A 17,462-nucleotide genomic window follows, 5' to 3' on the forward strand; every position below is an offset into this window, starting at 1 on the left:
TTTAAACTGGGATAAATAGTTCTTTCTTGTTCTCTGCCTAAAAAATAATTAGTGCATATTGTGAGGGAGGGACTACAAGTTGTTTACTTAAGTCTTGCATCACTCCAGGAAGAAAGATTACAGTGTCAGGCAGGATATCACCTCATGAAAAAGTTAAACTGGTCTAAGCACCTGATTTCTTTAGACTTAGTTGCTCTTTACCTCAGAATGCCTCTTTGCTAACAGATGTCAGGTGTTGATCGCTTTAACGTCTTACTGAGGCTGTCAGGAGGCTGCCAAACCCAGACAGTCTCACCCAAGAGTCTGTTAATTGTTGTGTCAAGCTACATTAGCTACCTTTCTGCTTGATTTTATTTTTGAACAAATGGAACTTTCTGTCTTGAAGTTTTCATGCGGAGTTGGGGTAGGGAATGACTCGGAAAAGGTATATGTTTTAAGTATTGGCAGTTACTTTCTCAAGACATGACCTGTGTAATCAACTGATCTCTGCTAACAGGGTCTTCCAATTACGAGATATGGGGAGACTTAACAAATTGGGCTGTGTGGGTCACAGGTCTATAATTACTCTTAGCAATATTTGCTCTGAGACCATCTTAAAAGCTGTCAAACACTATTCAAGAATTTTATGAGCCGTTTTTTTGGCAAACCTCTCCAGGAGCAAATGCTTTCTGACAAGACGTGCTACCTACGTGTGTCATGAATAGTGCAAGGAACTAGTGCAACAAAAAGCAAGCACAAACCCTGGAAGAGTCTGATCATGAAAAAGCAAGCTTCATTCTCTTTTAACCAAATTTATTCAAGGTATCAAATATTTTCAGGGATAACTGGATTTGTAGTGAATCTGAACATTTAAGTATAAACTCTGACATTCTTTGTTATCCAAACAGACTAATGAGTCTGAAGCGTTTCAATAAAAGGCACATCGCACTGGCATTTTATGAGTCACATGCACATTTAGTGGCATGTCATAACCGAGGTACAGCGGGGTTTTGTGAGAGAAGCAGTTTTAGAGAAAGAACTAACTTAATACATGTTGAGAAAAGAGGTGTGCTATTGTGTAAATAAGATTTTCCTCAGGTTTAAACCAGGGGCGGCTAGTTTGAAGCTTGCTGCAGCTGTTGCAAATCCAAAGAAATGATTCTATGCCAGAAAGGTTTAGCTCTTTTTCGCTCAACTGTATCACTTGCTGTAATAAATATAGCGTAGACAAAATGACGATTTTTAATGTCTTTGATTCCACTGAGACATACTCCAGGCACTGTCAAATGCTATTGTAATTCTACAGCACTAGAATGTCATAATTCTACATACTTTATGATTTAGTAACAAGTAGAGTTTTCAGAATAAGATAAATACTATATAGAGTTAATTTTCTGTTCTTGTAAGTAATGGGTATTATTTTGGATTCTGATGTTTGAGGTTTTCTTAGTTTAATCTATAACACTAAGACTCATGAGGATCAGAACTGATGTGATAAGCTGATACCCAGATTCCTTAAACAATAAGTTTGAACAGTCATATTTTTGAGGGACCATTTTGAGTCTCTGATCATAGTACGTAAAGCGAATGAACAAGGTAGTGCAAATATACACACTAAAGAGAGGTGGTAACTCATCATGTGAGCACAGAGATAGCTGTATCTGACAAACGATGTGTGTTGCAAAAGCCACTTTAGTACTTCTGCTCAAAAGCTATTATATTTTCAGTATGTTTTCTTTATGATATGAAAAGATAGGGACTGTCTGGGATGTGTCCCATGTTATGTGGTGTGAGTCCTGAAAGTGCAGATTTGTGTTCCCCTTGAAGAGCAGTGATCTAATTTTTTTTTTCCCCATAACCTTCATCAGAGGTAGCTGAGAGAATGCAAGCAACAAGAAAATCTATAAATAGGAAATATAACAGTTTTTTTGTAACATGTAAAAATATGTATTATAAAACTAGGAGCTGATAATACAAGTGTACATAACTGTTAAGAGTTTAGTATGTTTAATCCTTGCAACTACAGGTTCAAATGTGCAAAACTTTTTGATCAAATAGTGGATTTTTGTTCCTCTGTGTGCATCAAATGTGAACACAACCAACATAAGATCCTTCTATTTGGTCTTTTAGAAGCAGCACTCTGCCCTGACTGATTTGAGTGCTCTGCTATACCTCCCACGTACTGACACTGCCAAATCTTTTATAAGTGGCACGTAGGGACCTTCACTGAGATAGGCAGGACTCTAGACCAGGGGCGCACAGTTTGGAAGCAGTCAGGAGAAAATGACTCTTGCGGGTAATACATCACCTGCACATGCACGCAGATAGCAGAGATACACAACAGAGTATCTGAATGCGCTGAGTGACTTCTTTTTTGTGTGTTGGGGATCTTGGTTGGTTGGGGTGTGCCGTCAGGAGGATCATCCACAGGAATACTGTCTTGCCTTAACATTTCTGTGGGTTCATTTTGGTGGGGTTTGTAACTGAGTTAAGTCACAAGAGAAGTGCAGCTTAGCGGGGCATTTGATTGTTCATAATTAAAAGTTTTAGAGTTTTTAAAACAGGAGTCGATGAAGAGCTGCATGGTCTCTCCTGCAGACACCTCCTTTCAGGCATTTTCGGCCTGACTTCTGCCCACCCAGTGTAACATCACTGACTGCACTACACTTACTTCTGATTTACACCAGGGTGAGTATTTTAAAACCTTTGGGGCATTCAAGACTCGTGTTCAGCAAGTAATTTCTGCCTTTTTTAATACAATCAACTGACACCTCAGACTGTGAAGGATTCAAGCTTTGGACCCTCTTCTGCCGCAGCATCAAAGTTTCTGTTTTATCACTGGCCTGTTAGCTCGCACCAGAGGTTTTATTCTGCTAGTGATTAATTTCTGTACGTTCACATAATCAGACACTTGTGAACTAATAAAATTCCAAGTGTGATACTACATTGCTGAAGGCAATGAAAGCTCAACGTGACATGACTTAGACTCTAATATTCAAATCAGAATACAAGACAAAGAAAAGCTGTTAATATTGTTTTCTACTCCACTTTCAGACTTTTGATAAAGACTCCGTCTGACTGTCTTTTATCAGATGATTTAATTAAAAGTGATACATGAAAGGGACCTGCAGGATTGGACCCTAGGAGATTTAAATGAAAATATTTTAGGAATATTTCAGTTTTAATATTAAATCTTTGCAATGTTTTTTGAACTGATTTGTTTCCAAGGGAACAACAATCTGCAGTGCTGTAAACCTCTTTAATGTTAGCACATTACAGGTAAGGAACCCCCATTCCCTGGCAGTGTTTATCATCATTCTTTTTTGTCAGAAAAGGCTCTCATCCATTTTTCTTTTTCTCCTCGTTCTTCACAGTTTCATGTAATTTAGTTTCCTTGCAGTATTACAGTAATTCTGACAAAAGTAGTACATATGACACATTTCTAAGCATTATTGACATAGCAATTGGAAATAAGAAATGTTTGAGGGATTTATTTTGGAGCAGAAAGTCACAGGCTGTGCCACACCAAGATACCACATCCTTAGGTTCCATCCTGGCTGGGACAGCTCTGTCTACACATGGTCGCAATTCTGTTTAGTTTTTCAGTAACAAATCTAAATCAAATGGGGGGAAAAAGAACAAGAAAAGAGAAAATCCATAGGAATTTTGACTCATTTGGCAAAACAAATCCACATGAGGAAAAATCCCCACAAAGAATTTAAAGCCTAATTCTACAAAGCCTTTCTGGGTGGTGTAAAAGTATCTAGGTATTCTGCTCTGCTAACCTGTAAAATACGGCCTCACTTCGGCGCAAGCTCTCACGTAAGTTCCTGTTAGCTGTACAGGAGATCGTTTTGTGGTAAATGAACAACCCACGTATTGCATTTGTGGAATGTTTTCTTTCTGGGGAGCGTGGAGAAGTAAGCTTGGCAGGTTGTGTGTGGTACAGTGGTATGTACTACAGTATTACCAACCGATCACATAAATGGGTACGGTTTTGGGGTTTCTGTGTAAACAACTACGGCAGAGTTTCTTAGGAAACATGGGCATGTTTTTACGCAATACTGAACACCCGTACTTGAAAAATCGGATCTTGCTTAAGACATGCTTTTTATCACAGACAAAATCATTGTTTGTAAAATCTAGATCATAGGTCTGAGCTAAAATGAAAATTATATTTTATTGTGTGCTTTTTCACATTGTATTTCACAATGTTATTTGTTGAGTTAGATCTTTGCTAAGAATGGCTTGGAGAATGAGGATTCATTTGTGGTTTACTTCTGGGATTTCAGTAACTATTAGTGCTCTTAATGAAGTAAGACATTAGTTTAAATTATCAGAGTTGTAGCAGAATAAGTTCATTTTGGAAGCAACTTCATTGACTTCAGGAGAATTGATCTTGATAGAGTTCATTTTGACTTATCAAATGTATTATTATTTTCTGAGCAAGTTAATAAGAAATGTGTGTTAAAGATGCTTCTTCTATAGTTAGAGGAAAAAAAAAATTAAAAATCCAAGCATGAATTTTAACTTCTCTGATCTTCAGAAGCACTTATCCTGGATTCTGTTAGCCTGCACGTTAGATACTGATTGGCAATGCTTCTTATTTAGATAGGTTAGTTACGGTTGTACGTTGGAAGGGAGAACATTTCTCTGTCGGCTCTTTGCATTAGACTGAAACATTAAACAATATCGGATAGGGAGAAATATGTAAATGTCATGCCCAGTTCTTACCTATTTCACTGAACTTTTGAGGACCATTTTGATGTATGTTCATCAGGGTTGTTAGATGTATACGTAAGATCCTAGATGAAAAAGGGCCAACCTACATGGGTACTTTTGGCAATCCTGTGGATTGTTTAAAATGAGACAAATAAGAAAACTAAGACCTCATTATCAAATCAGTAATAATTCTACTTCCTAATAGTAAGATCAGACATTAAAGAGGGATACTGTCTTGTTACTGACTTCACAAGTTTTACCATATTTTAGCAGTTCTGTAAAGAAAAAACATATTTTGCCTGCTAAAAAACAAATAGCAGCTAATACAAGTTAAAATAATTTTTTAGATCAAAAAGAATGGATGATTAAACAAGGTATGTTAACCATATTGAGGTTTGGGGTGCATTAAGCAATTATAAGATCACATAGTTTTTGTTGTAGTGGCATTGACATGTTCATAGCTCATAGATGAGCCAAAGGAGCGAAAAAACCCTCCTTACTCTACTCTGTCGTCGAAAAGATACGCTTCTAAAAGTACTTCATTACAGAAACATAAAAGATAACAAAGCAGAATAGCAAAGCAATTAGGTTATTGATAATATTTAAGCAGTGTTCTTTTTGCTGATTATATTGTTTTGAAGTTTCCCACCTGTTGAACTCAATAGAAATTACCTCCCCAAATCACTGAAGTTTAGAAAAGCTGCTTTCCCATAAATGCATTACCAGGCAGTGGGGAAGATTGTGTATGTGTGGAAGGCTGGGGAGATTCATGCATGTAATTCTGTAAAACAAAATCAATAAAGCTGATGACAGATTAAGTTGCTAAATTTTGTAAAACTAGACTACCGTTTGGGTCATCAGCACAACACTATTGGATTTTCTGTGCTTTAATGCTGAAAAACAGGATTATTGATTTTAGGATTTTCAGCATATGCCCTCTGGGAGTTCTTAAGCAGTCTTTATAATGCTTCACACTTAAGTTGACAACTACAGTGACATAACTGTGTCCTTGCCTTAGTAATCATTTTCTAATCGTATTGGAAAAGGCTGGAAATGGTTTATAAAATGATTATTCCAGACAAACGGGGGAACAGGAGGGTTGTCGGGACGTCGCTTCTTTGTCTGGTGGTCATTGCTACCTGCCTACCATCTTCCCTTGGAATTAACTTACAGTCACAGATTAAGACCTTTGACTGTCATAAATCTGCTTCCCAATATGTTTGACTGGCAGGGGAGTTCACAAGCCGTCCCAATATAAATAGGATTTTAGCACATCAGGTGCTGCTCCAAAGTAAAACGGGCTGTTTTGCAGTCGACTTTGTTGGTGTATATTCATCGCTCCTTTCCCGTTCCATGTGTATGCATGCCTGCGTGTGTATGCATGTGTGTGTGTACGTAAACTAGAAGCTGAGATAGGGTAACAAAATGAACTACTGTATGCAAGAAATATATGAAGTGCACCCAGCTGCTGGTAGCAATTGCTACATGCAGTCCACTGATTATTGCACATATATCGAAGAAAATCAGGGTTACAGCAGTTGTGATGCTCAGGTCCTGCACAGTAACAACATATATATGGAACAGGCCTGGGCGGTGAATCAGCCTTATACCTGTAGTTACCCTGGAAACGTGTTTAAAAGCGAGTACTCTGACATGGACATGGCCCTGAATCAGTACAACCAACCTGAATATTTCACCGAAGGAAAACCTACTTTTTCTCAAGTGCAGTCGCCATCGTACTCTCAGAAGAAAGGTAGGGGCAATTTATTTAAATAACAACCAAAAAAAAAAAATTATCTCTGTTTTTGTTTTTGTTTTGCTTTAAACTTACAGTTGCATCAGTTGGCTCAGATACATCTTTGAATGTGAAGGCTGCCTGTTCCAAATCGAAAGCAGCAGTAACATAGGTTGCTAGGAGATTGTAAGGTTTTCTGTGAGCAGTGAGGATTTCCAAGCACTTTTTGCTTAATCTGTAAAAGATATTTGCAAATATATTGCTTGTTTTCTGCTTTCTGGGACTGTTAAGTTCATTTGCTGTTCACCAATGAGCTAGATAAGAAAGTTTCTCTTCTGAAATGTCGGCGTTATATATTCTGCATCTTAAAGCTGTGCTCCTGGTTACATACAAACAATTTGTGTGAGTCCTCGTTATCAGTAAATGTGAACTCGTTTTACTCAGCAACTCTGGTAAAATATATTGAAAACAGAACTGTAAATATGTATGGGAAAATGATTATATTTAATAGAGTTACTGTCTTTTAAGTGAAAACCATGTAGTTTCCAATGATGCAAAGCAAAAAAGACTGAAAATTCAAGAATATATCTATGCAAGAAATACTATTCTGCATCCAAAAAGTCGATCTAATCAGAGAGATAATCAGAGTGCAATATCTGCTCCCTCAGGGTTAAATCATTGCCTGTTTTTAGAATTTATTCTTTTGCTTTCAAGTAAGCAAAGCAGATGCCACTTCTCCAACAGAGCCCAAAATACCAACAAACACTTGGAAATGTTTTCGGTGTTATTTGTTCTGAACTCAGACAAGCAAACTGAAGCATACAGAGTATACATTCTCTGTGTTTCTTTAAAATCACATTATTAAAGAGTAAAACTACAGTCTGTTGTACCAACATAATGTCCTTTCTCTATTAAAGACCAGATTTCCTGTATGCAGTTACCCAAAACCCAAAGGAATCTGATACAACTAGGCAGAGAGAGAAAACACCATTTACTACTTTTAAAGTGGTTTTGTAGTAAAAAGTAGACTGTGTAATCTTACTAACTACATGGAAAACGTAAATATTTTCCTTTGTGCAGGCAATATTCATTAGCTCTTGCTGCAATAAATCTATATATTCAGTAGAAAAATGTCTTAATTTTGCACTTTCAACAGCATTGTATTTCATAATAAAGGAAATATTTTTAAAAATCCTGTTCTAGGAAGCTGTAAGAACATGATCAAATTGTAGACTAAATGTAGTTGTGAATAATGCATGTTTTTGTATTGTGCAACGTTTTAAATGCTTTTTAAGGCTGTTTATCTGCTATTGGGTTTTAACTAATGAATTTACAACTCTTTGTAGACTTTTCCCATGTCTTATTTTTGGTTAAAGAAAAATAGTACACAGGATTAACTTAAGAAAAAAAAAAAGACTTGCTATTGCAAAGTCAGTGAAGGAATACATTTTTCATAAAGTTAAAGGTTATAAATAACAATTCATATACCTAGATCAGAGCTTTAAGTAAGTTATTTCAGTACTCAGACATCTGAGATCTCTTCTGTTTAAAGTTTTTGTACTTGATTGGTTGAAAGAATACAGAGTTGGTTTTAAAAACTGCTTGTCTGCCCGTGTTTTCTACTATCTTAGTTTCACTAAGAAATGGCAGTGAATTTCGGTGGAAGCAGATGCTCAAGCAAGCTTTTAAGTGATCATTCACCGAGACCGAGCAACATGCCTTGGGATTCTTTAGAGCCTTATTACTGTGGTAATCAATAAAAAGTTGCCTCCCTTCTGTCAAACCTTTGCAAACACTGAGTTTGTTAAGCAGAAGAGATCTAAACTGTGTGGGACGTGTGCATCTTCTATTTTTTTTTTCATTTCCGTGTTATAACCAAGGTATCGTAAAACTAACGAATCTTTTAATCCTGTCCTGAGAACAGAAGGCTCTACACAGGGCATGTGTGTCTGTATTGATCCAGAATTGATTTGGGGGTGGACGAGGGCGTTTGTTAGAGAAGCCTTGGTAACAGCCCATTAAAGCAAAATTAAGTCCCTAAGCAGGTGTTCATGAAGAGTCTTGGTTGTTGCAGTTGGTATTTCTGTTAGTCCCCTGAAATTTGTAGCCATCTCAATAATATGCTGTTCAAATCCGATTGTACTTTACAGTAGTACATGGAGTCTTCTCCTATCGAAACTTTTGCTAGTTATTAAATGGTTAAAATCTTCTTTTCCCTCTGGGAAGAAAAAAAGTCAACATTTTATATGCTGAAAAAATTATCATTTATGAAGGGGAGTTTAATTACTTCTCTATGTCACTTTAAAAGAATTCAGAAAATAGCTTTAAAAACCAAGAATTAAAGACCCCAACAACATGTCACTAAAGGAAAAAAAAAATAAGTATTTAGAAAGTATAGCCAGTTATTCTAAAATATAAGAAAGCACCTAAGCTGCTTCAGTTATTACAGTACATTAAAAACTATTATTTACTGATTATCTGTCACAAGTTCTGATGAAAGATTTGAATTTTAAAGGAAAAAATTGTGCTGCAGAAAATCAAGAGATGGAGCTTTGTGTCTGCTTGTTGCTCCGCTGTCTTTTGTGCTGTAGCATACGCTGTTAAAAGGTAGCAGCACAGTGTTCACGCAAGAACTTACTGCTTTATTAAGGAAGCCCTTTTGGACCTGATCCTACCATAGGCAACCAGATACTCTTTTTTTTCTACATGAAGCTATGAAATCTGATGAGCAGAACAGGGCTCGTCATCATGAGATCAAGGTACCATTCCCAGTTCTGTCCCGGAGAGCTTAAATTGTAATATTTTCCTCCCTCTCACGGTGCCATCGACCAGGGTGAGCTTGCAGCATCACGTCTTGGTCGGGTGATGCTGCAGGGGAGCCCGTGCCACCCTGCCCTTGCGCGGAGGCTGAGTGGCAAGGCAAAAGTGTCCCTCGATCTCGTCACACTGCCAGTACAGTGACGAGGAGTACTCAGTGACAGGGTATATAGAGGTAGTGCAATCAGGGAAGTACAAAAGAAATATCTACAGAGGTCTGGAAACCTCCATATCCCTACATTTGGTGTGTGCGCAGCGGTTTGGCCATTTGGACAACATGGGAAATAGGTCTGCAAAGTTAAAACCAGGCTGTGGGCTGGCTTTCGCTTCCCTTTGCACAGTAATTTCCCAGACAAAGTTAACGAAAGATGCCCACAGGTGTCTATGAAGTTAGACTTGAAGTTCAGGCTGTATGGGGGCAGACCAGCAGTAACCAGAGGCTGCCCTCCAAAACCAAGGGTTTGCAGATGGGAATTCTTGGGTCAGGCTGTAGCAGTGCCAGCTCCTCAGCCCTGCATCTCACCTTGCTTCCCAGATACAAGGTGAGGTTAATGCCGTCTTTTTAAGAGCTCTTGGTATGGTGGGAGAATGGGGCTTTGAAAGTTGTTATTATTGTTGTTATTATTATAATTGTAATTATTATTTCCCTTTATATTTTCTCAGGCAGTTTACGTGCAGCTGAGAATACATACTATATAACTGCTAGAGTATGCGACTGAATTAGTCCAAACGGAGTTCTCAGCAGTGCAAAAACATTAGCGTACTTTCTGAATAGCTAAGAAAATGCAACAAGGACGTTATGTCAAAATGTCTTCTCATCAGTGCAGGGAGTATGTGTGCATATAATCAATGTACAAAATCACTGAGCATTTGTCATCTTGGCCTTTGCAGCAGAGCAGCTCCCGGTATGTTAACAATTATTTTGGGCTTAAAAATGATTAATTTTGCCCTTGACCACCCATCTAAGGAGATAGCACTGATCAGAAAAATTGTGTCTTATTCAGCAAATCATTATGCATTTGGAATTGTATCTGTTTCTTTTTTAATAAAAATGTCAGTCGACAAAGTGTTTTCAGCTCCTTTACTGTAACCTTTCCACAACCAATTGAAGGATGGGAAAGTAAACTAAGTCATACTTTGCTTTTGCATCAGTAGTAAAACTGATGTTCAGTGAGGCTTAGATTTCTAAATAAGTTAGTTACTTGCAATACTAAGCTATGATCTCCAAAGAAACATTTAAATAATTTCAGGGAAAAAAATTGTGTGGTCTGACTCTTACAGTAGTGCATTTTGTACCTATAGTTGGTAAAGGATGCAAGTACCGTACCGATCACAGCAGTTTACATGATAACACAGTTTGGGCTAAAATGTTTTCAGCACATCTGTGCAAAATGCGCTACTGTTGATAAGGTTTCTGACTCAGCCTAAAGAATAGGGTTAATACATAGAAAAGTCATTGAGGGAAAAGAGACTGTAAAAAATGTTCCAAATTCTATCTTTGCAGAATCTCTTGCCAAATTTTAATAATTCCATAAATCAAAGAATGTCAACAAAAATCAAAATTGTGGACAAGCAAGCCAATTAACTAATTGTGAATTGTGTGAATCTGTTCAGCAACACTCTCGGTGCTTCCAAGCTCGATGGAGAAATAAACAATTTTTCTCAGTGGGAGTAATTTAACAAAAGTAGGAAACGAGGATGAGTGTATTGGCCCAGCCTTTCAGATCAATATTGATAATAGCACAAACAAGACTGGAATATGCCTTTTCTCACTCAGCTCTGTGCTTTCTCCAATAAACACTCTATTTAAGCTTTTTTTACACAAGTGTGTCAAGGATGATATCTGGATGGTTCTTGTAATTTTTTATAATTTGCGAAGAGTTACAGTGTGCCTATGAAATTGCTAGAACAGCAGTATGAATTTTCTTTTCAATTCTAATACAGTTAGGGATTCTCAAGGTAGTAATTAATTTCATCTTTTTCATTTTCCTACTGCAGTGTCTGGTAAGTGAATACTAGCTTACCGATAAGTCCTAAACTCCTCGTTTTAGTGAGTGGTCTCTAGTCACACAAGCCATACCAGATGGGAGAAAGAAAGATTTCAGGGAATATTTTTAATACATGACTCTGCCAGTGTACAGTGAAAATCAAAATACTGAATAATGGTCTTAAAACACAAGTGTGCTTGTGCAATAGCAAAAATGGCTTTTTCTGCTTGCAAGATATAAGCCTGTGGTGGATCGGGAACAAGCTAATGAGGAACATCTGGTATACAGACATAATTTGTTTGCATCGATCTCGCTCATATCCCTGAGTTTGGTAGTCAAATACGGTTTGGGTCCTAGGATTTCTTTTAAGGTGTGGTTTAATCCCTAAGCCAATATTATGTTGTCTGTATGGACAGAGACCTGGAGATGTAAAGCCTGTGCAACGATACTTTAACAAAACTGAAATCAGTTCTTTACTTCTCTCAAAATATGCTTTTTTTTCTTAATGTGTGCCAGGTACAGAGGGAAAAAAAAAAAACCAGTATCATTTTTCAGGAGCTGTTTTCATTTAAATAGCTTTTCTTTGCCTTGTTGCGAGGGGGGGCACTGGGCAAGAACAGCCCCTGAGTGTCTCATCTGTGTCTTTCCAATCTTACACTGTGCAGGTCACATATAGTGCTTTAAGGTATCATTCCTGCAAATGGTAATTTGAGAGTGTAGGCATACAGTATTAATGAGACAGAGTACCTTAGGTGACTGCATAGGTTAGCAGATCTCGTTCTGTCCTTACGGCTGCTGGGGCAAACTCATTGCGCATTTTCCTATCGAAGGGAGTTGTCTCTTGCCATACCTCTACAAAGGGTGCTACAAGCTACAGATATAACTTACAAGACATTGTAAATCATCATCAAGATTGGTTACAATGGATTATACAACATATTCTTCTAGGATAAGGGCAACTGGTCCTGCTGAGTACTTAGCCTTGCCAAGACAGTAAGATTAGGCGGACTGGCAGGTGGGAGTCTGGGGAGCAAAGGAGTTACTTTAGGCTGCAGGGGAAACACCAGACATGGCAGGTCAAGGTCATCCATTGGTGTTCTCCACTCAAAGCAAAGATACAGGGTGGGTGTTGGAATGAACTGTCTTACTTGACAGATAGTTAACTTTGAGGGTCATACAGGATGCACCAAATGATGGTCCATGAGGATGCTAGAATACAGCAGGCAGAGGCTTGAAAGACCAAGGAATGATGTTGGTTATTATTGTACAATTCAGTGAAATTGGTGTTGCTTTTGAATGGTTCCTCTTAGGTATTTACTTAGTAGATTTTGACCAAGAAATACAGGGTGGAATATGAACACTAGAAATAGGAACCTACCCAATGTTCCCATGAGATTTGTCATCAGACATTCTTCTTCCATAAGAGAGGACCTGGGTGTGGGGTTCCCACGGGACAACGGTCACATACTGAACGAGCTATGTCCAGGCATGTCCAGGGGGTGGTAATGGGGTGGTAATGAACTAGCCAATCGTAATACAGAACAAGGGCCTTGGCTATGAGACAAACAAGATATGGGGAAGGTGAAAATAAGAAAGAATGCTGCAGCTGCGAGATATAGCTTTTTAGCATAAGCCAATCAGAACTAATATAGAGGCGCGTGGACAAAGCATGGTCACCAATCATGTTAGCACAAGTAAGGTATACTAACCAATCATAATAGAGATGACACGTACACGGAGCGTGCACGGAAATAGAATAGTATAAATGTACCCTCAGATACGTAAATAAAGGAGATCTGCTTAACGATCATATTGGTCTGCGTGCATTTACTCCATGCCCTCTCGCGAACACTGACACCTGGGTTATTCTATCCAGACAGCATCTGCTTCTTCCACATAGGAGTTTTTATTTTTGGTTCAGAGTTATTAAACATATAAGATGCCAAAATACTTGCTGATGTGAGAGATAAATCCCTATTAGTCTGCCCCTCCTCTGTTTTCCCCAAGTACTGCAAGGAGTGAGAGAAGTCTGTTGCTCTGCTTCTTCCTCTAACCATCCAACACACAACTCTGTTGCCATCCACGGCTTCCCCAGGAATCTCCGTTGCATGGTTCATAGCTTCCATGCTGGTACCAAGTCTAGAAAAAGTGTTGAATCTCTTCCCGCTGATCTTATTTCCTAACTCTGAGTAGCAGCAAAAATGCACTGAGGCTGCTTATCTGCACGTCTTACAAATGAAATTGCATTGAATTTATACAGAGGTCAGACTGGATATTTGCAACTGCTAGAAATTATTTACAGTGGATGTTACGGTTTGTAGGAACTGAATGTAAGTCCCTTTATTCCTCTTGGCATGATGTCTGTTTCTCTGAATTATATCTTTTTAAAATACTACTGAAGGTCCAATTTTCCTACTTTCTAGCAGTTTCTGACCCCATTAGCTGTTGGAAGGAGAGTTAAAAATACACAAAAGTGTAGATATCACTCTCAGATTTGTAATAGAAAAAATAAGTTTTTTGCATACTTATTGCCAGTGATTTTTTGGGGTAAGATTTTTCTATCCATGTTTCCTGTTGAATTAGTAGAAGAGTTCAAAGTGTGTGCTTACCTTGTGACATGGACACAATCCTGCAAAAGTCATGAACATAATATTTAACATTTAAGTAGCTTAAATAGCCGGCACTTAACACTTCCGATGTAGCAAAATTGGGAATGTGGTTGCATGTAAGAATGGCGTTCTTAATTTCTGACTAGGAGGGCTTGTAGAAGATTTGCCTGTTCTGCCAGGTTGGAGACTGTTTCCTGGGTTGGATAAAGTCATGGAACTCCAAGAAGGAGATGGGCACCAGTGGTCACATGTGTGGGCTACTGTATATATTTAAGGAAGTGGTTTAGAGAAGTGCTCTCCTGCTACTCCAATAGAACAAAGCTGCCATTACATGAGCAGTGCTAACCAGATCATATACTTAATGAAATATCAAGGCATTTAATTCAGAAGCAATTCTTGAGGAAGCAAACCAGGAATAGTGAATTTTAGACGACATAGTCTATGCTATGCTCAGTCTGCATTTCATGAATAGCAGTGACCACCAATAACAAGACGCCACTAATCTTTACAAGAAATTTAGTGGAAAATTTTGCATCCTTTGGCTGACTCTGCTGCCTCCTGTATCAGCTCCGTGTTATGTATGTGCTGCATGTGCAGAGGCAAGTGTGAGCAGAAGCAGGGCAGGATGGAGATAATAGCCTCTGCTAATCCCCCACTGGCATAATGTCCATTAGGAGTCAGTGATGTAAACTGGAGTCGAAACCCTGCTGTCTCTCTTCCCTCAAGGTCACAGAACCATCTCCATGTGTCCACCAGTCTTTACACAAATGCAGCTTGTTCATAATGGAGAAATATAACCCAAATATAAATCTGATCTTTTGCCATATTATAGACTGGTATGATACATCAGTAAGATCTCTGTGCATTCCCCAACTCCCCTTTCAGATGCCAGTAGGAGTGTTGGCAAACCTGAGATGCAGGTACCCGGGCGTGGCTTCAGAGTGCTCCTGCTGCCCAGTGTTACGTAAGAAGGATATGTGGGGAGAGTCCAAAGAAGGGCAACAAAGCTGGTGAAGGGTCTAGAGCACACATCTTATGAGGAGTGGCTGAGGGAACTGCGGTTGTTTAGTCTAGAGAAAAGGAGCTTCAGGGGAGACATTATCACTATCTACAAGTACCTGAAAGGAGGTTGTAGCGAGGAGGGTGTCAGTGATAGGACGAGAGGAAACGGCCTCAAGTTGCACCAGGGGAGGTTTAGATTGGATATCAGGAAAATTTCTTCACTGATAGGGTTGTCAATCATTGAAACAGGCTACCCAGGGAAGTGGTGGAGTCACCATCCCTGGAGGTATTTAAAAGACAAGTAGATGTGGTGCTTAGGGACATGGTTTAGTGGTGGGCTTGGTAGTGTTAGGATAATGGTTGGACTCGATGATCTTAAAGGTCCTTTCCAACCAAAACGATTCTATGATTCTATGTCCCTCTATAATGCGAGATTCTCATAATTATGCTCAAACTAGACATACAAAGTAGACCGTACAAATATTTCCTGCCTTCTTCCTTCTTTACTTTCTCCCAATCCACTCATCAGCCTTTAGAAAGTTCAAATATTTTAAGCTCAGTTAATTTCAAGTATTTTCTCTCTGATTTGGGCTTTTCTTTCTGGGGAACCTCTGGCAAGTGTAGTCGTCGAAGGCACTTTCATTTAAGCTGTCTGTTTGTTAAAGAAAATTGGCAGAGTCTGGGTCTCTAGGTTTGCTGGTTTTATTAAACAACTCAGAGTTGGACCACCACCGCAGTGAATGGTACCTGACTCAAATTCACTATCGGTTTATGTAGAAACTAATAATCAATTACATCATAAACTTTTCACAAGTTTCTGTTAATAATCCGCTAACTATTTCAATTCCTCTTTCTTCCTTCGTCAAGAGTCCACAAAAGTTCATTGTCAGGAGTCCACAAAAGTCCATTATTTTCCATTGCTTAGCTGATCTTTATGTTCCGGTTCCTCTCCGACTCCAGTCGACACCCCGTCCTTAATGTTCTTGCTATGATCAACGTCCCGTCTTGATTCGGGTTGACCAGAGTCTGGTTTCCACTGCCAGCGTCTCCTAAGTATTAACCTAAAATAGCTAAAGTCTATTTAGAACTTTATTTCTATTAATGTTTATTTCTAAGTATCCTATATTTCTTTTAAGGTAAAGAAAAGATTAACCATACATCCCCTTTACTAAAGTCATCAGAAGGTAATACTTCTAGGCCTACTCCTGCTTAGATACTCATTAAGCTTTGATTGATGATTTGTTCAGTCCTAGGTCAGGATTACACAAGGAGCTTTGAGAACAATATTCATGGATTGTGAAAGCCCACCTGTGTTTATTCAGATAGACTTATATTAATTATTCTATTCTTCATTCTATTTCACCCCTATTGATCCTTGTCTCCCTAACTCATAAGAACTTTTACATTAATTATGTGAAAATTTCTATAACATGTTACTGAGCTGACCCTCTGGCATGTTAGTCATGACCACCACCCTTGCAGTATCCTCCAACAGCCTTCTGCTTCCATGAGTCTTGTTGCTGCTTGCCCTCCATGTGACTGTGGTGTGCCAGGTCCCCAAGCTGTACCGAGCCATACTGGTGTGAGGGCTGCACAGACAGCAAGCTTAGAGTCTGGTCTAACGTGTGACGCTACAGATCGGTTCAGCAAGCCAGTGGAAGGGATGATGTTACAGGCAGCCACATCCAAAGGACTCTTCCCTCATTGCACCCAAATTGCACTCAGCCAGTTGGCAGGTGATGGCAAACTGGGAGGAGTGCCTGGTGCACCAGATGGGTGTGCTGCCATTCAGAGCGACCTAGGCAGGCTGGAGAAATGGGATGAGAGGTATCTCTTTAAGTTCATCAAAGGGAAATGCCAAATCCTGCACTGGGGGAGGATTAATAAATGCAGCAGTACAGGCTGGGTGCTGACTGGCTGGAAAGCGCTTTGCATTGAAGTACATGGAGGTTCCTGGTGGGCAGCAAGTTGAACATGAGCCAGCAGTGTGTCCTTGAGGCAATGAAGGTCAACGGCATCCTGGTCTGCATTAGGAAGATCATCACCAGCAGGATGAGGGAGGTGATCCTTGCCCTCTGCTCAGGTCTGGTGAAGCACATCTGCAGTGCCAGGTCCGGTTCTGGGCTCCCGAATACAAGAAGGACATGGACATATTGGAGTGAGTCCAGCAAAGGGCCACAAAGGTGGTGAAGGGACTGGAGCATCTGTTCTATGAGGAGAAACTGAGAGTTGGGACTGTTCAGCCTGGAGCAGAGAAGGCACAAGAGGGGTCTTATCAATGTGTATAAATACCTGATCCCCCATCAGGTAGAAGACGGAGCCAGACTCTTCTCAGTGGTGCCCAGTGACAGACAAGAGGCAATGGGCACAAATAGAAATAGAGGGAATTCCTTCAGAAGACAATAAAATAATCTTTTCGTTTCACTATGAGGGTGACCGAGCACAGGCACAGGCTGCCCAGGGTGGTTGTGGAGTCTCTGTCCTTGGAGATACTCAAAAGCCATCTGGACATGGTCCTGGGCAACTGGCTGTAGGTGGCCCTGCTTGATCAGGGGGTTGGACCAGATGACCTCGAGAGGTGCCTACCGACCTCAGCCATTCTGGGATTCT

General features: G+C 39.4%; 1 protein-coding gene across 3 annotated transcripts in view; it reads left to right on the top strand.

The window, feature by feature from the left end:
* Window positions 1–17,462, top strand: part of THRB (thyroid hormone receptor beta) — a 172,541-nt gene that overhangs the window by 131,965 nt on the left and 23,114 nt on the right. The gene's annotated exons all lie outside the window — the stretch shown is intronic.

This window comes from Nyctibius grandis, chromosome 7, assembly GCF_013368605.1.
Source record: "Nyctibius grandis isolate bNycGra1 chromosome 7, bNycGra1.pri, whole genome shotgun sequence".
Classification (NCBI taxonomy): domain Eukaryota; kingdom Metazoa; phylum Chordata; class Aves; order Nyctibiiformes; family Nyctibiidae; genus Nyctibius; species Nyctibius grandis.